Source organism: Agelaius phoeniceus, chromosome 10 (assembly GCF_051311805.1).
Source record: "Agelaius phoeniceus isolate bAgePho1 chromosome 10, bAgePho1.hap1, whole genome shotgun sequence".
Taxonomy (NCBI): domain Eukaryota; kingdom Metazoa; phylum Chordata; class Aves; order Passeriformes; family Icteridae; genus Agelaius; species Agelaius phoeniceus.
In genome coordinates, this window is record NC_135274.1 from 7,403,907 (window position 1) to 7,426,326 (window position 22,420).

Consider the following 22,420-nt stretch of genomic DNA (forward strand, 5'->3'; position numbering starts at 1 on the left):
GTTTGAGAATACAAGAGACGAAGAGCTGAGCCTGTGAGTTATCCAGAGAAGTGCCTCATTTTGGGGAGGGGGGGTTTCCTCCCAAATAATAGTTGTCAACTGAAAACCTTGCATTTGACCAAAAAAAGCCTGACAAATTCTGTAGGGTAAAAAAAAGAATAATACATCAATATTCTTCTGATTTCTTTTCAGCTGGCCAAAGAGTTGGCTGTGCTGGGTGAAAGCCAGCTGTGTTTGTTCAAAATGTTTTCTGTTCTGTCAGCCCTGCTCCGAGTCTCCCAACAGCAAGGCTTTGCTTCTCCTGGAGGACACGTCTCCAAAAATGCTGTGTACCATCTGGGTGTGGGAGTGGGAAGGTGGCAGCATCCTGTCACAGGGCCACTCTTCCTTGCACAGCCAGAGGGATTGTCACCACCTGCCCCAGACACAATGCCCACCAGTGTCCCCTTGGAGGGCAATCAAGGGCATTAAAGCCTGATGGGGGTTTGGGCACATTTTGCTCTATTTTCCTCTCTGAGCCAGCCGTGTGTGGGAGGCAAACACCCCACAGAAGGCAAAACCATCCTCTGGGCCACCAGCAACCTCCAGTTCTGCCCACCAGGCCCCTGTGAGGGAAGGACATGGGGCACAGACCTGCTCAGAGCACGAGCAGCCCCGCAGAGGGAGGGCTTTGGGGGGTGCTGTTCCCAGGGTGCAGGGCCAGTCCCTCAGTGCTCACAGTCCACAGCAGCGCATTGAGATGGCGGCAGTCGGCTGCCAGAATTAGCTCTGTCTTAATTAACAGCTTTGCCTTTGTTCTCAGATGCTGCTTCAGGAGATGCCAAAGCCTTTGTGGAGGATGAAGATCTGGGATCCCAGTGATAGGAACCATCAAGATTTATCATATGGCACGGTACAGATTTCCTTCTCAAAAAACCCTCATAAGCACCTTTGAGAGCAGAGGGGTCAGAGCCTGCACCAGTCCCCATTCATCCCCACCACACTGAAGCACAAACATGAATCCCACCAGGCCATCCTTGTGCTCTGGTGGCAGCAACCATGCTACAAGGGAGGCTCTAGAGGGGTCACCCCAAATTATTTGAGCTGGGAAGCAGCAAGCCCACACTCTGGGAGCCTGACATCTCCTGTGACAGTAGGTGGGGGGTGACCAAAGCTCCTGCCTTGCACCAGAGCTACCACCCAGATCAGACCAGGAGCTCACTGGGATGGTGCCCTTGGTGGCAGGAGAACCCTGTGAGCCACACACTAATGTAGGAGCGTCTCAGAGCAAGATAAAGGTCAAACAAACCTCCCCTGCATCAGCCTCACAGAGCAGCAGAGCTGGCAGAGGACACAGGAGCCTCCCCAGCCAGGACAAGCACAGAGCTACAGCAGCCGTGACACTCCCGGTTTATTTTCCAAGCCGAGGCCAGGCCTGCAGGGAGGGCAGGAATCTTTTCACACATCGCAGGAGCACCGCTCCTGCATCCCTAATCCTGCCAAGGCAGCACAGGCTGCTCCCAGCAGCTTGCCTGTGCATTAATTGTAGAGGAAAAGCCTGCACCTACAGCATCCTCTCAAGAGTCAAAGCCTGGTAAATCCTCTTCCTGATAAGAGAGGCAGGTCCCTTCAATATTCCAGCATTCCAGACTTGTCTGTTGTGCACCACATAACAGGAGCTAGGTGAGACAGGTAACAAGGGCAATGCTGGCAAGCAGCATCCAGCCCCTGCAGCACCTTTTGCGCAGTTGAACCCCTTCCTGTGAGTCTAAATAAATGTAATATGATGTAATAACATTAATTAGCAGCATTAAGTGTTCAGTGTATTCAAGGCACAACTCAGCCACTTGGCACAGTGCAACCCAAACTGCTTACTATTCTCCCAGGGGAAATAACCTCAGGGAGACTTCTGGGCTTGAATACCGTAGGGAAGCTGAAGGGAGAGAGAGAGGGAGAGAAGTTATTGTCTCTCTAGGCATTCACAGAAAATTCAGGTGTCTTATCAGAGCAGAAGAAGCTGTAGGAAGGACAACTCTTTTGTCATGTGAACAATTTGAGGACTAAATTGAAGTAAGACGTGAAGAAAAAGTAGGTGAGATGAAGGTTAATTTGGAAACCAGAGTGAGAACAGAGGGAGCTGGGGTATGGAAGAGTCTATTAATTCCCTGGGCAAGAGATGCAGCCTGAGCAGGGCCACAGAGTAACTCTAGCACAGTACAGAAAGATAAATTGCAGGTTCTGCTGGTGGAATATTCTGTTTATTAAGTTCCAAAATAGGAGACAGTCAAGTGCCAAGTGCCTCAAGCCTCACAGTGCCTGAGAACATATTAATCACTGGTGGGAGCAGTGTTCAGGCAGCTCAGTGTCACACCAGGCACCATGTAACAGGATGGACACACCACGCCCTCCCCTCCACACTGCCACAGAGATGGGGAAGGAGGCAGGGAAGGCACCTGCTCCTCTAGCAATGGACAGCAAAGACAGATAAAGATCAACAAGTTCCTTTAGGAGTGAAAGAATTCACTTTGATTCATAGATTTCTGCCACCTGGCTTTTCCTCTTAACCAGGTTTTTCAGGGCAGTTGCAAGTCCTAGCACACCTGCCAGCTGTGGGACAACACAAGCACAGATCAGCCATGCCACTTTCTCCTCGTTTTCCCTTTCTTCCTAGGATCTCCAGGTGGAAGGGTCTCTTTGTTCCTTTTGAAGGCAGAGGATTAACAAAGGCAAATGCAAAAGAGAAAAACAAAAACTCCTTTGTCTGAGGATGGATGACATCTTTTTATCTGTTTCTAATCTAGCTTCAACTTCCATTTCTTTAGGAGGGAAAAAAAAAATCCAAAGATTAAATTTTATGCCAAGGCAAGCTATAATAAGTGACAGAAACACTCCATCTCCGGGTCCCTGCTAGCTCTGTGAAGTCAGAACATTCACAAGGAAGAAAGCAAAATATAGACAGACAAACACTTTCAATGGAGATTTAAAATAAAAACTCTCCTCATGTTCCAAATGCAAAAGCTACAGAAAAATATGTCGCTTCTCCAAGGAAATTTCATTATCTTGAAGAGAAATGCAATTTATCTTTGGAAGCTTAAAAAAAAAATAGCAGGGAGGGGAACCTGCCACGAGAGTTTCACTTTATGTCAGCATTTGGATTATTGCAGTCTGAGCCATGTTCCCATATCTGGAAGCACACAAAGGGTGGGAAGTTTTAAGGTGCAAGTCCATCCAAAGAAGGAGGGAAGAGGGAGAATGGTCCAGCCCACTCCATATCTGCTGCTTCAGGGTCCCATTCAGATGTTTTCCTACTGAAATCACACATCAGAGTGTGAAAAGCTGGCTTGGATCAGGTGCTCACCTCATGCACAGGAAACTTGCCATTTTTCCTGCTTTATCGTGATGAATTTCCAATTGTCACCTTGATCAATGGTCCCATGAACACTATCATAAGGATAATATGATTTTTCCCCCTTATCCTATCACTCACAGGGTAATTACATGGCTGATTGCACTCAAGGGCAAGAGCATGTGTCCTGCACCCTTGCACAGAGCACACAAGTGCCTGGTATTGCTGGCATCACCAGGGCACTAACAGCAGGTTTTTTCCCAGGTAAAAGTAACAAAACCAGGAATATTCAAGGCTCAAAGCCCACTAGTCACACCTACAAGCCAGTGAATGTCTCAGCAGGCATTGCAGCCTCCCTGCTGTACTGATCATCAGTCCCACAGACACAGGAGGTGAAGGCCAGAAGGACCTGCTGCACTGCCTGGCCTCCCTGCACACCCCAAACCTCACACAGCCAGTTCTGCCCTGATCATTTCACTGCCTCCCAGCCAGGTCTTTACCGAGCCACTGCTTTGATAGCCCAGGGACACACGTGAACTGTCCCAGCAGTGCCCCTGGGCCCCTCTGAACAGGGATCACAGGTACCACAGGGCAGGTGGCAATATCCAGGCAGCTCTTCCCACAGCCACTCCCAAGGGATCAGCTGCCAAGACCACGAGATGCCACGTCCTGGCTCCCATCATGCACATCCTCCTGCTCAAGCAGGGGCTCACAGTCATATGAGGAGCAGCTGAGGAGGCTCAGCCTGGAGAAAAGGAGGCTCAGGGGGCACCTTCTCACACTCTACAACTCAGCAGGGTGGAGCCAGGCTCTGCTCCCAGGGAACAAGGGACAGAACAAGAGGAAACAGCCTCAAGCTGTGCCAGGGAAGGCTCAGGCTGGACATCAGGAGGAATTTCTTCCCTGTAAGGGTGGTCAGGGACCTTCACTGAAAGGGCTGTGCAGGGAGGTGGTGGAGTCCCCATCCCTGGAGATGTCCAAGGATCTCCTGGACATGGCACTCAGAGCTCTGGGCTGGGTGACCAGGTGGGGATCCATCACAGTTTGGACTCTGATCCTGGAGGTGTTTTCCAACCTCAGTGATTCTGTGATAAGCCTGCTAGTGACCTGCACATTCCTAACTCTGTTCCATGAATCTCCATCCAGGGAGGGGAGGAAGACTGCTTTCTTACAGGAAGGAGGACAGATAACTTCCAGGAACAGGACAAGTGCCCCAGCCCAGCTCCCAGCCCTCCACACCACAGCTCAGGGTGTCCAGGCACTCCACAGAGCCACACACAAGTGCAATTCTTAAAGCAGGCTGCTGCAAGAGGGATAAAGAGAGTCCTCGCCAGGCTTGATTGGCAGGAGACATCAAGAACCCTTCAAGAGGGGATCTGAGGGAGTTTTGCATTTCAAACAGGGCAGGCAGGCAGGGTTTACCCAGAGTGAAGAGGGAAGCAGCCAGGCTGCTGTTTCATCGGTTAACATCTGGCAGCTGCAAAGCTCAGAGATAATTCTGCCTCCATCCTCCAGAGAGTTCGGATCTGGGAGGGATGCCAGAGATGTGGCAACTGGGAGGGGATGAAATTCCTTCACAGAATCCAAAACAGGCAGGGAAACATCACAATATTCTTCCTCCCTTTAAGTAAGTGACTCTGATGCTGACTGAGCCTGTGGAAATGTTTTTGGTTTTTTTTTGTCTAAGTGGAAGCAAGAGGAGAACAGAGGGGGCAATGCAGGTGGGGGAAGAAGAAACACAGCAACAGCTTTTTTTTACCAAAATCAGACCTTTTTGATCAAAGCCTGCAAAGACTTTTGATCAGGGTCTGCAAAAAAAGCTTTTAATTGTTACCTGCATTTCTATTTTTATAAAGACAATAAGGACATCAAGTTATTTCCATTTAGAAATACCAGTTTACAGAAAACCAACAGGGAAAAAAAAAAAAAAGGAAGCTACAAGAGATCTTTCAGCCAAAACTTGAAACTTATTCAGAGGTTATTCTGAAAATTAGCTGTCATGTGTTATAAAACCTGTGTAAGACCATCATTTGTGACCAGATTGTTTCATTGTGGTCACAAGGACAATCCCCACCTGAGCAGCATCCTGTGCTCTCCATCTCTCTGCCAGCTTTGCACTTGGGGTGGCTGCAGCCAGCTGGGGACAGTGACAGTCCTCACCAGGAATGGGCAATACAGCAGCAAGGCAGCTCTTCAATTACAGAGGAAATTGTCCTAATGAAGCCTGAACACATATGCTTCTCTGCAGGCATTTCTCCCGTGTATGCCACAGCTCATCCCAAGCCCTTTGCACATCCCTGGCTCCAGGGCATGGACAGAGGAAGAAGCAGCTCAGCAGGGCCAGCTCACAGAGCAGCATTGGAGGTGAGTCTCCAGCTCCACACCTAAGCACAGATTACTGGAACAGTCTGTCCCCACTCCTACAGTCTCAGCACACCCCGAGATCCCCAAGCCTGAGCAACAGCAGCCAGATTTGGCCATGGATCTGCATGGGGAACAGACTGGGGAACAGGCTCCTGGCTGGCACAAATTTGGGGAGAAACCGAGCAAGAAGAGCTGCTGAAGGCTTCAGCCAGACCAGCCATCTTCTTCCCCCACTTACTCATTAACCAGGGCTGGGGCCAGACACCCCCCTTTGCTGCTGCCCGGGCAGGGGACCAGCTCGCCGCCTCCCCTCGGGCCACGCAGGTGGCTGAGGTTTTCCCCCACCAACCTCTGGAGGTCAGCAGCCGGCAGCACTGGGGCTCCGCACCGGCTGCCGCTGGAAAGAAATAAAACCCGGCCCAGGATAGCAATGGAACTCGGGGAAAGACCCGGTGGCCTGGACACAAGATGCTCTCTACACACCATAGGTGACCTCAAGCATTTGCAGAGGCTGGCACACATCCTCCCTGCAGGCATGCAGGAGTGCAGGACCTTCCTCATTAATAGGAAATGATTAATTTCCAAAGCCTGCTTTGCCCATTTAATATCTTCAGGTCTCGTGCCAATTTATCCACAAGTGAGCCCCGTTCTGGGAAAAGGAATGAATGAATCCCCATTTCACTTTGCCAGCCTCCAATGTCATTTGCTCATTTCATGTCTGAAGGACGCTACAGCAAACCCTTTACAGCTAAATCATTACTGATTTTACAGAGGTCACAAGTTGCTGGTAAAGTAAAAAAAAACTCTCGGTAAATTTATTACACAGAATCTGACATTGTCCTGCATAAATCTCCATGTTCCTGGTAAATAACAGAGGTTTCTAGATAATGTGAGACACCAACAAGAACTAAGGCAAGTCAACTGGAGGCATGGAAGGAAGCACATCCAGACCCCCTTGTGCAGAGCAGGAAAGGGAGTCCCTACCTTCACCTGGTCCAAAAAGCTAAAAACCAAAAGAAGAAAGCAGCAGAAATCCTCCAGCTTTTCCCAGCCAGGCAGGGAAAGGCAGCAGGTCTGTCAGGACAAGGTAGACATCTCCTCCCAAGGACATGCTTCCTTGAGCATCACCATGATATCATGGGCCAGTATCCCTCAGAGCCGTTGCTTTGCTGTGTGCCAGAAGCTGAACATTGACCAAAAAGGTGGATTTTCCCCACAAATGAGGCTGTGGCAGGCTGTCTTCTGGCTGGGTTACAGCTCACTCTTGGTTAGCTAGAAAAGAGAATTCCTGCCCGCTGGAAAAGAGTTCCCATTGCTGTTTCCATCCCGCTCTCTAGGAAAACTGGAGTCTGACTTTCAGTGAGGATCATTAATCTCATTATTTTTAGATGACATTTCTAGGTGTGTTCTCAGAGCTCCAGGCTCACAGCACAAGCGCAGACAAGTGGATGGGTCCATTATGCACCAATACAAGATCACTCCCCAAAATGGATGGAAGGCAGAGGGCAGGTAACAAGTCTGGAATTGTGGTGGTGAAAGAGGACAAATGCTCACCTGGCAGAGGACATCTCCCATCAGAGGTAGGCTATGACATCCCAAGAGCTCACTGACAGCTCAGCCACATCACTCAGGCTCAGGGCATTGGAGCCAACTCCTGCCACTGCTCTGCTGGAAGGAACAAAAGGCCCCTGCTTTGCCAGAGGGGATAACAAGCATGGCTTCAGCTACTCAGAACCTCATGCAGCACACCTGGGCCTCTCTTTATCCCACAGCCACATGGCAGCTGAGACTCATTTCTTCCTAGCAGGGCTCCTCTGCACCTGGAGAGCCCTGCTTGGGAACACCCACAGGCAGTGGGCACCACCTCTCCCTATTGTCCCACGTCCAGCTCTTCCTCACCAGGGGACAGCTCTCAGACACCAGGTGAAAGCTCTCCTCCTGCTGCATCAGGAGGAGCTCCTGGGCTTTCTGAGCTGGGGAAGGTCCTTCAAAGTCAGGAGGAGGGGAGGCTGTGACTGTGTTATTCCTGGAAGTGTTGAAGGCCAGGTTGGACAGGGCTTGGAGCAACCTGATCTAGTGGAAGATGTCCCTGCACATGGCAAGGAGGTCTGAGATGATTTTCAAGGTCCTTCCCAATCCAAACCATCCTGTGAGTCTCTGACTGGGTTGGGTTGATGGATCCTGACATGCTCCCAGCTCAAACTGCTCCACACTGTGGCTGTGGCCAGGCAGCCACAGGGCTGCCACCAGCACCTTCACTGTCCCCATCCACCAGCATCTCCTTCAAACCAGCAACTTTCCCACAGTATTGCTCCCACTTTCCCTCCAGGAGCTCAAGCACATCCTGGTGACACCATGCTACACCCCCTTCCCTTCCCTTTCATTTCTTTCATCAAAGTTTCTTTTCATCCCCCACCTTCTTGCTCTGGGGTGTTTTGTTCACCTCTTGCTGCCACAGAGCTGAGCCACTGTGCTGGGAAGGGCTCTGCACCCAGTGTGGAGGTGGGAGCCCTCCCAGGAGGAGCAAACACGGTGTCAAAGCCACCCCTGAGCCTCACAAGCTCCCTACAAAACCCACAGAGTTAAAACAGAGCTCTGTGGGATGAGCTGCACATCATTGTCTATCAGAGAAGCACATCCCCAGAAAATGGAGACTTATAATGAAGTGTGTTTAACATGGGCTCAAAACACAGTGTTTAATCTGTGGGAGTCTCCACGCCCCCAGGCATGCTTGGGTCATGCCAGCACAGACAGCAGGGATCCTGAATGCTAAAGGAAGAAACAGGGAAGAAGATCCCCGGGGCTGGATGGGCAGACACAGCTGGAGGCACAAAGGTTATCTCCAGACTGCAGGTGAGATGCTCCCACCGGCAGGGTGTGGAGACAGGACCAAACCAGAGCAAGACCTGGGAGAGGGAGGAGATAAACCTGAGCAAAGCAACACCTTTCAGCCTCTTTGGCAACAACAAAATCAAGCCTTCATTTCAGATCAGCTGATTTTCATGTGAGTTTGGTTTTTTCAAAGGTTTGTCCAACCATACAAGTTTGCATGTGTATGCTTGAAGCAGAATACTGACCCCTTTTGAGGTTGTTCAGTGTTACATTTAGCTCATTCTCCTAATTTCTCTCCAAACAATTTGGAAAAATCTTGCAGAGTGTGGCCAAGCCCCTTCAGAGGGATAAAACACAGGATTTGCTGCAGTTTTGCTGCTCCAGACCATGTGGCTGGTGGATGGAGGCTGCAGCACACAGGCCAGACTGAACTGGGGGTGCTGGGGACAAAAATGCACTTTTTCCCCATTTGCACCGAATGTTGTCATTTTGCCAGAATCCAAGCCCCTGCAGTTGGTTGCAAATCGTCCATCAAAGAAAGAAAAAGTCCTTTGCTCCCCCTCAGCATCAGTGAACCAGGACAACACATGCCAGAGCCTGGGAATGGGCATAATGCCACTATTTCAAGGCCAGGCACCACCTCGAGGCTGACACACTCCACCCCTACCTGTACCTGCAATTTTACAAACTTCATAAATGTACATATTAAATAATCTATTTACCTTTTTTTCTAAAAAAATAACCAAAAGTTGAGAGGCACGGCACAACAGACAACCTTAGCTGTGAGCCACTGATTTTTCTATGATATATTACATCCGAATCCGCCGGTGCGATGAGCAGAACGTACCAATTTGGGTAATTGGTGAGGGCCTGAGAGCATGCACACACTGCTGATCTGCCCTAAATGTATATTTACAGTGCAGGTTGTTTGCATTTCTGATGATCTGTGACACCAGAAGTTAATCAGCTCCTCCAGTGCACGCAATCAGCTCTGCAGCATTCTCCTCTCTGGTGTGGGGGAAGCTGCTCAAACTGTGATTTTAGAGCTGCCAAACACCATTAAACTGTTCAGTGGAGCAGGGGGAGGATGCTGCCAGGACCAGGCACTGGCCAGGTGCTCCCTTGGGCCAGAGGACACACAGGGAAACATGGGAACAACACTGGAACTCAGTGCTGACCAATGCTCCTGATGGGCCAACCTTGAGGCTGGCTTCAATTTAAGCCTGAGTGCTGGCTCAACTCTTCCTACTGGATGTTAGCATTCCCATTTCCTCCCCTAAAATCCACTTGAGTAATCAACTGTAAAGCTAATGACTGGGGTACCAAATCAGCAAAGTACTTGAGCACATGCTGAAGTCCCATTGAGAGAAATTAGACCTAAGCAGACACTTTGCTCCAAGGTGAGGGGGCTTTGTGTAAAAAGTCACAAGAAGCCTGTTCAAAACAGGTGTAACAGTGTATGGAGGCAAGCCATTCCCACTCAAGTGGCTTCCAAGCATCCTGCTCAGCACCCACAAGGACCTGTCAGAAGCATGGGAAACCCAGAGCTTTAGACCTGACTTTATTTTTCTGGCAGCCAAACCTGAGTAGGCTTCAGAGGACAATCCTGGAATGTTCAGGTGGCTCCCAGGTCCTAAATGCAGGAGAGCACCTCCTGGGATGCCCTGAGGAGGCAGCTGGGGCATGGATGAAGGGCACAGCACCCACAGGCACCCCAGGCAGGACCAACACTACCAGTATCTCCACACTGGGATCCCCCAGCCAGCCACAGGCAGGCCCTGCCCAGCCCTGTCCCTGCAACGAGATCCAGCACTGCTGAGCAGCAGGTGGGCAGGGTTACAGCCCAGAGACCCCAAAAGGAGCCCCCCTGGCAGCAGCACTGCCCCAGCTTTTCCAAGGAAGGACTGAGTCTGCACATTCTCCCTGCAGCCATGCTCCCACCCTGGCTACCCCCTCACGCCTGCTCCCCAGCGGGTTCACAGAAATCCCACATCTCTCCCCCCAGGCACCTCCCAGTCACGCTCCGAGTGACGGGAAGAGCAAAGATCAAGTTTCCCTGAGCACCAGAGAACAGCAATGACGTTTGGTCCTGCCAAGGACAACACCTCGCTCTGGCAGGTTGTGCAGGTAACACCTGGCATGGTGAAATTGAGCTGTAACTTACCTTCAGTGTGGGATTTTAGAGCCCCACGCAGTGTTAGTGTGTGTGTATCAATATGTATATACATCAATAACCAATGTGTTCCAAGGAGACAGTTTCCCTGGAAGTTTTCCAGCATTTGGATATCTTTATTACTGTGAGTTAGGTCAAAGCCCTAACTTGCATTAACTGGCACAGCTCTGCTGAAATCAATACCCCTACACCAGCTCCTGCTATTTGATGAGGTGGCCCAGAATCTCTGTATTGGTTTTACTGTCTTCCTTCATCATCTGCCAATTGCCCCTGCCCAGCTGTATTTTTTCAGCTGATTTTAATTTTACTTGTGGAGTCCTGGACAAAGGCTGCAAGCAAAGAGCAACCAACCACAAGAGCTTCACTTGTAAGTGAGCAGTCCAGTTGTGTTCACCATCTCAGAGAAGATTTGCTTTCTTTGGTCTCCCAGCACTTGGAGATTACTCCTTGATTTCCTGGAGATCCCCGTGTCTGACATTTCCCTTTAATCCCTCTTGGTGTCCAGCTTAAGGGCCAAGCACAAGACCAAGCTGAGACAGGGAGTACCACGAGGCATTCATGCTCTCCCACATTCACCCAGGGTGCAGAAACACCTGTAACAACCAGCAAGAAGCCTTTTCTTACAACAACCTCTTACAGAAAGTCAAAAGCAAAGTCACAGACATCTTTCAATGCAGCAGGAGGGTAAGAGAGAAGGCCCTGCTTGGCCTCCACAGGGGGAGTGAAGCAGTTTACGTGCTAATCCCAGTGTGAGCAACCAGAACTGGCACCAGCCGGGGACACTTGTCTGACTTCAGCACTTGGCAGGGAGGCACGGATGAACAAAAATATGTAGCACAGACCCTGGCTGCCCAAAGCCACGGGTCGTTTGCTGTCAGCAAATGGAGCCAGACAGAAAAATAAATACAGAGAACATCTTGAATTTGGACAGCAGTTCCTGCATGGCTGCAAGTCTCAGCAATGCCCCTGCCCAGGCTCTTCAGCGCCCACAGCACATCTGATGGTGTGGCCAAAGGGAGGGACAAAGCTGCCATCCCTCCCCCAGCTCACATGTGTCCATGCAATGCTTCCAAGCTCAGGGATTTGTTATTTCTGGGGGAAAAAACCATAATCCTGAGGCCAGAGCAGAGAAGGAATGAGGGCAAAGAAGGGATTTTGGCAGGAGAGTGCTGGAGGATGATGCTGTGAAAGGGCTCTATTCCAGGGAAGGCAGCCTGATGCTCCCATGGGACAGACAGTGCTGTCCATGTTGACAGCCTGGATCCAAGTGTCTGTCCCCACAGATGCCTTTGGAAGCACCACCTGTACATGTGCAACATCCTGACACTCCATGCCAGTGTGACAGGGCTGGCACAGGGAGGGAGCAAGGACGGGATGCAAGGCAGCAGGCACATCTAAATAAGGCCACAGAGGTAAGGGCAGGATCACTTTAAACAGTTAAAGTTTCATTTTAGTAGATACCACAAGGGGGAAAACATTCCCGGTGGTAAAGAGCAAAACAGGTACCTTCTTGCAAGGAAGTTTTTGCAGCCTGCCTCCCTGAGGAAATAAGGCACGTTTGCACCCAGCCCCACTCCCTACCCACAATTTTAGAACCTATTGGTTCATTTTAGGCAGGTCAGAGTGGGAGGGATGTCTGAGGGAATTTCTGCTCCTACATCTTGTGGGTTTCTCCATACTTTCACATTTTTTGGAGAATTATGGCGTTACTTGCTCAAACACATATAATATCCTTTCAGCAAAAATACCCAGCCAAGTTTGGACTTGAATTTCAAACTGTCCCATTAGGCTTGTCCAGCTTGAACATCATGGATCTACAAGTTTTTAGCAGGGGTTTACCCCACCTTCCCTCCCAAAAAATCATTATAATTAGCATTTGTGTGACTGGATCACACAGCTATCTGCTGGAAAAATCAAGGCAGAAGATGGCAGTGCCTTGGTGCACTGGACTCCTCATGCAGCTCCATCTTTATGAGTCTGGACTTTGCACAGGGGTACACTCAGTACCACTTAAGCAAATTGGCTCCAGGACAGCAAATTAAACAAGGCCAAGCAAATCAGCTCTGAAGAGCCTCACATCCTCATGTCCTTCTAAAATTGTTGGGAGCCAGGCCATTTTCTCATGTGCTCATGAGGGAAAATGTAATATATCATTTTGCACATCATGACCTGCCCCCAGTCCTTCCCAAGCATTTGCTGCAAACCATGGCACTGGGTGCATCTCCACCAAAACCAACAGGGAGAACTTTCCTGTTTCCAAAAGGACAGTTCAGAGGATGGAAGGGTTTCTAACTCCTCCTGGGGCCAGTGGGAGTTTGGTATCACCCACAGATTCCAGCATTTTGCATTCCTGGAGTGAGGAAGGTGCATGTGCCCAAGGGAAAACAATGCTGGGCAAAACACCCATGGGTCACTAAATAGAACCACTGCAGAAAGGATTTGGGTTTTCCTGGTCTGTTCTGAATCCCAGTCAGATTTAGGCTGGAGGGGCAGCAGCTTAGGCCAGCTCCTGTTGCAGTCCCCAAGCACAGGAGAATTAATAATTAAACACAGGCCAGGTGAGGAGTACTGGGTCTTGAAGGCAGCTGCAATATTTCCATTTTAAAAGGCAGGAGGGCAAGTGCTGGAAGTTAAGTGCCAATTCACCTCCCTTCTGCACAACAGCATTCCAAAGTAAATTATTAGGGATGAACTAGTCATTGCCATTTACATTTCCCATGGTCAATAGCACATTCTTACTGCCCCAGGAATGGGGGAAACAGCACAGGAAAACTCCAAGAAACACACCATTCCACCAGCAGTGAGTGGAAGGGATTCTTCCAACAGAGCTGGATGGAGCTGCTCCCCCACCAAAGCACCTCTTCAGAGCCTTCAGCTGAAGCCAGCTCTGAGCCCCTGAGCTCCCTCCACTGTGGCAGTGGATTTTCTCCAGCCTGAATAAGGCAGCCCCAGGGCTGGTTACCCACCAGCTGGGCTGGCCCTGGGAGCCCTCTGAGCCACGGAGCCCTCACAGCATTAATAAACCTGGTGGCTCAGCCCACCACCCTGGCACCAGGAACCTTTACTTTGGTGTACAGGCTGCTCTTACCTGTCTGTATTCAAACATGAGGGGTCCAAAATCCCACCTGGAGCCACCATAAAGCCAATGGCTCTGAGCCCAAGCCCTGCCCTCCGTGTGTTTTCCAGCCCAGCCTGTCTGTGGTGCCCGTGCACAAAGACAGGCAATGTCATCCTCCCGCGCTCCCTTAACTGCTTATCGATCCCAAAGAGCCTCCAAATGGATTTCTCTGGCCATCTATCATCCTCCATAGGCCAGGAGATCCCCTCTGTGTTAGAGAGCAGACATCTCAGTTAGAGCTTTATTTACTGCCAAGCAGCAATTAAGCCATCCCGGTTCGATTTATGGCCGGCACAGATAACCCCACTCAACACTAGCCAAGGCCAGTTTAACTTTCAGATACTCATCTCTTGCCACACACAAAAAGCCACCTTAACCTGTGCATTTTTTATACCTCTAGCCCAAATTCAGACTTCATCTCTTCAACTCTTTCCAGTACAAGCTGGGAAATTATTCCCTTGCAGGTGTCTAATAGATTTCCATTTTGTTCACTGCAGTCCTGAAGACAGAGCTCAACTCATCAGGCTTTATTTTCTGAAAGCCTCATCCTGAAGCTGGTATTTGGGATGTTGGGGATTTAAATGCCCAGCTTCGTGCTCAGGACAAGATATAAGGAATGACAGGAGCAAGGCACACCCATGATGCCATTCCACTTTACTGGCACAAGTGCAGGGACACCTTGGCTGGCTATGGGGGATCCAGCTGAACATCCTGCCAGATTTGGCAGAGGGCTGGAAGCAAGGACATCCCTCCCAGCCTCTTCCCAACAGGCTCCAGGGCTGCAGCAACCCAGCACACAAAACCTCTCACTGGTCTGAGCGTGGGCTGCTATTCTAGCAGTTTGCCATGGATAATGTTCATACTTTACGGAAAGCCACCAAGATTGATACAGATCTTCACTTTATTAATTTCTCCAGCTACTAGCAGTGAATTAATCCAGCTGGAGACTGATTTAACTTCTCAATAATGCTCAAATTTTCCACATTGTCAAAGTGATTTCCCATTACCCACAGTGGTGTTTGGGTAGCCAGGTGGAGCACCCCAGTATCATTGCATTGCTCCTTCCAGACAGCTGAGCTGCCAAGAGACACCGAGAACACACCTGGCTGACAGGTGTCCTCTCCACCTAAGAGTCTGTGGGGTTTAAAGAAAATCTCTTTTTAACAAATTCTATGTCTTGGCAGGACAGAGCACTAAGACTGGGGAGAGGAGAAAGTGCTACTTAAGGACTTACAGAGCTGCTGCATGACACCAGTTTTAAAACACATCATACAAGTAGCTGCTTTTGCACACAGAGATCGGTTTAGGTCAGTAACAGTCTTAATTTCACATTCTCCCAGTTGAGTTCTTCTGCTTTTGGACTAACAGCACATGTGCCCAGTGTCCTGGAATGTGACCTGTCCTCACCTGCAGCACTGCCTGCACCACCTGGAGCTGTGGATGCAGCAGCTCCTGCTAAAGAGTCATTGTACCCTGCCAGCTCTCCCTTCCTGCTGATTAGCTGGAAGTCTCTGTTCTTGGCCTCCTTGTCCCTGGCATTGAGATGCTTCCCTGGCTGATGGCCTGAGACCATTTTTGATGGTCTTACAAAGACAATGCCAGCACCTCCTCAGCTCCTCACACACTGCCCAGCACTGATCAGAGCCACACTGCAACCCAGCAAGAGAGGTAAATGTCTCAGAATGCTGGTTTTGATTAATCATACACTTAGAAAGGTTCTAAATAATACATAAAGAAAGAAAAATATCTGCAATGATAGCTTGGCTAATTTTGAGCTAATCCTTGCAGACAGAGGTGGGCTGCACCCTGCATGCCAGCCCTGCTAAACCAGTGTTGCCTCCCAACTCTGAGGTCTAATTTAAGTGAGATTAATTTGGTGTTTAATCTAATCACTGTTCCTGGTGTCTACAGAGCACCTTGGTGAAAACCCAAGAGATCTTTCCAGGCAGCCAGAGCCCATGCCAGTAAACACCTCCTCCTACCCAGCTGCCACCACCCAGCACTCTGGTTTCCAATCCCGCTCTCCCTTTTGCTTTCACTCTCTGCCCCAGCTCTTTCCCTGTTGTCCCTCTGTGCTCCATGGCACCTGCACATTTGGGCATTTCTTGGCACATTCACACATGGACATTCCATCAAAACCACCACACCTGGCAAGGTCGAGGGACCTTCTCCTTTATGAGCTTCCATAAATGATAATGACACTCACTTGAGCTGGCAGGTGCAAAGATCAGCCTTATCAGGACTATGTATTTCATCTCATTTCCTCCTTTTACTATAACTCGTCCTATCTACTCCACAGAAAGCAAAGCTGCAACAAATTTGACAGAAGATCTTGCTTGTATCCTCACCAGCATGGGAAACTTCCACAGCTTCTGCATCACCTGGGCAAGGAGGTAATGACCAACCCAGCAGGGACCGATGGTGTCTTGGCAGCCACTGGATTTTAGAAATATTGCAGTATCCATAGGTGAGATGGGAGCACTGGGATGGGAGGTGTGCTGGAGGCTGGAAGCACTGGGACATCCCTGATACTGCAGACTTGCCCACTTATTTGCTCTCAGATACTGAAAACTAGAGGGGAAAAAATGAAGTTCTTTTCTAGCCCTTCAGACAATGGCTGCATGTTATTTTAGCATCTTCCAGGCAGGACAGCATTTTTGTCCCTGCCCATGGAAGGCAGATTGGAACTGGATGATCTTTAAGGTCCCTTCCAATCCAAACCCTTCTATGATTCATTCTATGATTTATTGTACAGTGGCAAATTAATTTAGGAGGAAAATAAAACTATTCAGCATCTGAAATAGAGCATTATTTCCTGCAGCATTAATCGGTGGCATCAGTACCACGTAATTTGTTACCGGTGGCATATTTCTGTATGGCTTCATTTCCTTAAAAGCATGGGAATTAATGAGGTGTTTGTGTTGGGAAGGGCCTGGCAGGCTCTGAGCAGAATGTGGGCAATCACCAGAGAGGCTTCCTGGCACAGAGGCACTGTGGTGGGTTTGTAAAGCACAGGGTAAATCCCACAGCTCTGCTGCCCTACGGGGATTCACCTGCTCTGAGCAGACGTAACTCCAGCAGCTGAGCACCTGCCCTGCTGGATTTAAGAGCAGAACAAGAATTCACCTCCCTTTAGTTATGTACAGCAATACTGAATCATCACTGCTTGTTTCTCAGTGACTGAGTTACTGAGGGTGTCTTTTCCCAGAAGGAAGTCCATCAGGGGCCATCCAGCCCAGGGGTGTCACTGGCCTGGGGATGTCACTGGTGCTGTGATTCACAGCCCTTCTGCTCATGCCATTATTGTGGCATCCTTATCTTGTGTACACTGAGGAACTCCAGGAGGGAAAACCCCCATCCACAGGCAGGGATCCAGCCCAGGGGAAGAGCTGCTGAGGGGACAATCTGCTGGTGGGGGTTGGTGGCTGACTGGTGCATATGGAGCCTTTCCCAGGAAAGGGAGAGACAGGAGAGAGCTTGAAGCCAATATATTGAGGAGGGTGATTCTGCCACTCTATTCCACTCAGGTGAGACCCCACCTGCAGTGCTATGTCCAGCTCTGGTGCCCACAACATGAAAAGGATATGGAGAGGGTCCAGTGGAAGCTGGAGTCCCTGTGCTTTGGAGCCAGGCTGGGAGAGCTGGGGGTGTTTACCTGGAGAAGAGAAAGCTCCAGGGAATCCTTAGAGTCCCTTTCAGTGCCTAAAGGGGCTCCAGAAAAGCTGGAGAGGGACTTTGGACAAGGGATGGAGTGACCGGACACAGGGAATGGCTTCCCACTGGCAGAGGGGCAGGGTTAGATGGGATATTGGGAAGGAATTCTTCCCAGTGAGGGTGGTCAGGTGCAGGCCTCCCCCAACTTAGCATTAACATGGGTTACCCTAAAAAAAAAAAACCTTCCCATGTTTTACAAGGGTTCCAAATGTATTATCTATGCTGAGCGTTACATATAAACTGAGCATGAAATATTTCAACCAACAGCTTCCAGATGATGTGTGAGTAAAATTCAGGGCTAAAATTCAAGGAGAGGCAGCCTCAGAAAGTCATATGCTACAGAGAAATGGAGGCCTCTAACCTCAGCTCTGCAGCTCTGCACCCTCAGATCTCAGTCCTCCCTCTCCAAGACTTGGGCAGGGGCTCAGGTGACCTCATCAAGGTGTGCTGAGATCCCTGAGGACAAAAAAAAATGGTGCAATGGTGACTTCAGCTGCCAAAGTTCTAAATAACTAAACACTTTTGGGGCTGGTCAGAAAACAGCAGAAAAGTTATAGGAATTAGAAAAAAAAATCCTCTGTTTGATATTTTCTCATGGACATGGTATAAAAGACTTTTCCTACAGATAACTTGGTAACTCCACCATCAAACCCCCACTAAAGCAGGGCAGAAACTGCTCAGATCCCTGGGTCAGAGCTGGTGACTGTGGCAGTGAATCTCCCACCGCAGGCATTGCAGTATTAACATTTAAAAAATCACGAGACCTCAAATATCCCAACGCTAAGTCTCATGACCTTTAAGTCAACTAGATTCAGGTTTCTTTTTCTTTGACTCTTGCTGCGCTTTTGGGATGGAAATAAAAGACCTTTTTAGGTTTAGGGAACGTTACAGGGAGCCTCCACCACCTATTTCTTCCCACATTTACATTCCTGGTCCCCTAAATTCAGTTATCATAAGTGCTGGGTTATTTTCAAGCAGTTCTTTTTCATGCTGCCTCATTTTGATAATCCTTGCATTTAAGGCAATTCTTGACACATTTTTAGGCTCACATTAAATGAGCCTCCCTTTGAGGTTCACTCTGGGCAAAACCAGCATTAAGGGAGTCCTGAGGTTTGTCCAGGTTGGCTCACAAGGAGTTAGGAGTGGCATTATGCATTTTATAGGTTACAAGGAAAGCCAAGGACTGCAATTCAAAGACAATATTAGAAAATTCCCCAATTCTGAGGTCCTAAAGCACAGCCCCATGCTGTGCCATGTCCATGGGCACACAATACCCCAGCAGTCCTCATTCAATCCTCTTAACACGTTTCTGCCTTTGATAACACACTCCCCTGAAAAACCAAACCCCAGCTCAGAGAAAGCCATGCCTTGGGCTGCATTCGTTTGGTTGGCTCAAATGAAAAATGTAGAGTCAGGTGTTTGTCAGCTGCTCTATAGTGCTGAAAAAAGTCCTCTCCTGCTTTTCCTCTGCATTGCCAAGGTGTGTACCTTAGATAAAAGTCCAGTTTCTGACCGAGGCACTCGCTGCTGCTCCTGAGAGGGAGAGGACAGGCTCTGCTCCTGCTCTCCCCTATCCCTACCACCATCCCACGCCACCTCATGGCTCCTGGCCTTTGGCATCACCTGCTGCCACGAGCAGGCAGAGACCCCCAACCCCGCCTCTCTGGGCTGCAAAGAGGCACAGAACGCCCCCAAATCTGCTGCCCAGTTCAGCAGCCCCCACTGCCCTCCTCGCTGCCCTGCCGGCCGCTCCGCACAGCCCCGGGGCCGATGGAGCTGCGGGCACGGGGACAAGGGACATCGGCTCAGCCTGGAACAGCCACCGGCTCGGCTCAGCGGGCGGCTCTGTTTGCACGTACAGATAAATATACACGAGGCAGAGCCGAAAAGCCGGAGTCAGCTCCTTTGCGAGCCCTGCGGCTCCGGTTACGGCGCTGCCCGCGCCCCGTGGCACGGCCGCTCCCGGGAGCAGCCGCCAGCCTGGCACGGCACGGCACGGAGCAGATGGTCAGAGGCGCTTGGCCCGCGGCCGCCGCCAGCCCCCGGCTCTCACATGATGCTCACCGAGGCCACCTGGGCCTCCCGCGGCCGGGCAGCACACCGTGGCACCGGGCAAAGCCGGAGCAGTTGCTGGCGTGGCAGGGGTCAGCACGGAACGGTCGCCAAAACCACAGTGCCCCTCCCAGCATCACCATCTGCTGTGGAGCACCCTCATCCCGCTCCGGCGTGAGCGGCAGACTGGGGTAGCCGCGGGCAGAATTTGGCGAGCAAAACACCCTTAAGCAAAGCTGGATGGCAGAGGGACGGCAGCAATTCAGGCAAATCCTCAAAAGCCATAATCAGCCAATAATGACCTACCTGCAGTGGCTGTTGTTGGGCAGGTTAGTCCTGCTGCCCCGTTTGCTCCTCAGACAAGGGCACAAGGAGCAGAAGGGGCACAGCAGGATATGTGTCCTGGGCTGCAGGGAGAGCAGGGAAGGGGTGGCAGTGGCAGGAAGCAGGTCCTGTACCTGGCCACCACCCCACGGGCTGGGGACACGGGGCTGGAGTCAGATCCTGCAGGCAGGCTGCAGGGAGAGAAGCCATGTGCGGTTATTGGCTGCATGCATCACTTGGTGCTTCCCTGCCCTCCCCATCAGGGGCTTTGCACCCTCATCACCAAACTGAGAGGGTTCTGGCCAAGAGCAGGGGTCACTCTGGGCAATGGCATGAGAGCCCCCATGGCAGGGCACAGCAGGGGCTTGGGGTGCATCGGGGTGCCCCAGGGAGTTACTGCAGCACCAACATAGCTCTGAGCACGTGAGAGCCAAACAGCTCCAAACTCTGCTCCAGGAGCCCCGAGCAGAGCACGGCCATAAAGAGCAGAGGCAGCCGTGCTCCAACTTCCTGGCACTCGGGGAATCTTCCTGGATCATGTTTCGTTCATGTGTCCTTGGCTCATCTCTGTACAGTTGAAAAACACTGTAAGGGGAGCCAGATAATTAGGACAGCTGAGGTCAAGAAGCAAAACCCAGGGAACCAATTCCTGCTAAATTGGAGACCCACTGCTTTCACCAAACCTGTCTGTGTGCAGTCAGGACAGCAGGACCATGGTGCCACCAGAGCTCCGTGTTGCTCCACAACATGGTCCCAAGGAACAGCCAGTTCCAGTGTTGGGGGATGGTGGTGGAGTCACCATCCCTGGAGGGTTTGAGGAATGACTGAAGGCAGCACTCAGTGCTCTGGCCTGGTTGGCAAGGTGGTGATTAGGCAGAGGTTGGACTCAATGATCCTGAAGGTCTTTTCCAACCTAAAGGATTCTGTGATTCTGCCATTTTGGGTCACCAAAGGAAACAGAAGGCAGGCAGGGTGCTGGCTGAGTGCTGTCTCCATGCTGGCACGGCTGGGGACAGGGGTGTCACTGCAGTGACACTCAGCATTTACTGCTTTGGCTCTGCATGTCCTGACCTGCACTAGCGAGAAAGGCTCCCTGCCCCAGGGGATGTTCCCAGGCACTGCCACGACACAAATAAATAACAACAACAATGCTCCGAGGGTGGCGGTGGGTGGGGCTGTCATCTGACCCAGCAGCACCGATGGAAAGAGCGAAGCGCTGGAGCCTGGGCTTGCCCCCAGCCCTGTGAATGCTCTGGCATTCAATCACCAGCGGGAAGGGCTGGAGGGTTCTTTGGAGAGGAGCAGCCACGGTGACAGAGAAGAGCTGTGCTGGCGCTGGCATCCACACAACTCCAGGCTCTGCTGGGGTGTCCAAACACCAAACACACCAAGCACAACCCCCACAACCAACGTCCAGAAGCTCTTCTCTTACCTTTTGTATGGCTGCTTATTTAAGGAGTACTTTTAGAGTGATAGAGATCTTTGCCTCTCCAGGGTATTCCCTCAATGAATGAGGACTGCTCCTCATTTCCTTGGGTCTTTGGGGTTGAGTCATTTGAGCTTGAATAAGCCTAGAGCAGAAAAGGACACAGATCAGGAAGGCAAGACATGCCCTCAGCCCAAAGGCACCAGCTCCAAACACAACCCTGAGCCATGGGCAGGGAGGAGGAAGAAGCAGCTGCCATGTGCATGTCACCAATGGATGTTGCCTTGCCTCCCTTGTGTGGAGGAAGCAAAACACAGGTTTGAGGGAGCACCACTCCCTTGCAGGTCTGCAGCTCAGTCTCTCAAGCACTGAGAAATGACAGCCATGTTTTCCTTGCAGGCTCTGCCCAGGCTGTGCAAGTGAGGATGACAATAAAGCCAATGAACTCAGTAAGTCAGTTGTGAGACCAGCACTGGAGTGACAGACCAGGTGACACTGGTACTTAAAAATGTGACCTTAAGTACAGTACCCTAGGGTTCATGGAGGACATGGCCTTACCTCTTCTGCTTTTCCACTTTTGGGGGGTCTTGGGAAAAACAAAAAGAGCTTTCTCCAGTTCTACCAGTCAGGAGGGATAAACTCCAAGTGGTGTTGTATGGTGGATGCAATACCAGAGTGTCACTGGCACCACCCCAGTTCCCCAGCTCCCAGGGAACTAATGAATGTTCATAGAATCAGGGCATGGTTTGTGGTGCCATGGGCAGGGACACCTTCCACCAGACCACTGTCCAACCTGGCTTTGAACACTTCCAGGGGTGGGACAGCCACAGCCTCTCTGGGCAACCAGTTCCATGAAGTTATAAAATATTTCTAGAAAGACAGAAGAGAACTAAATGCCAGGCTCTGCTGGGCACTGTGGCAAACCTGGGACTTCTGTGGGCAATCTGAAGGGGCCAGGGAGAGAGAGGCAAAGCAGGGCATCACTCCTGGGGTAAGAGCCAATGCACACTCCTGCCCTGAGGCTGAGCCCATCATGTTTCCAAGAGGAATGCTGAGGGAACAGCACTGTCCTTGCAGCTGCCTCAATGACAG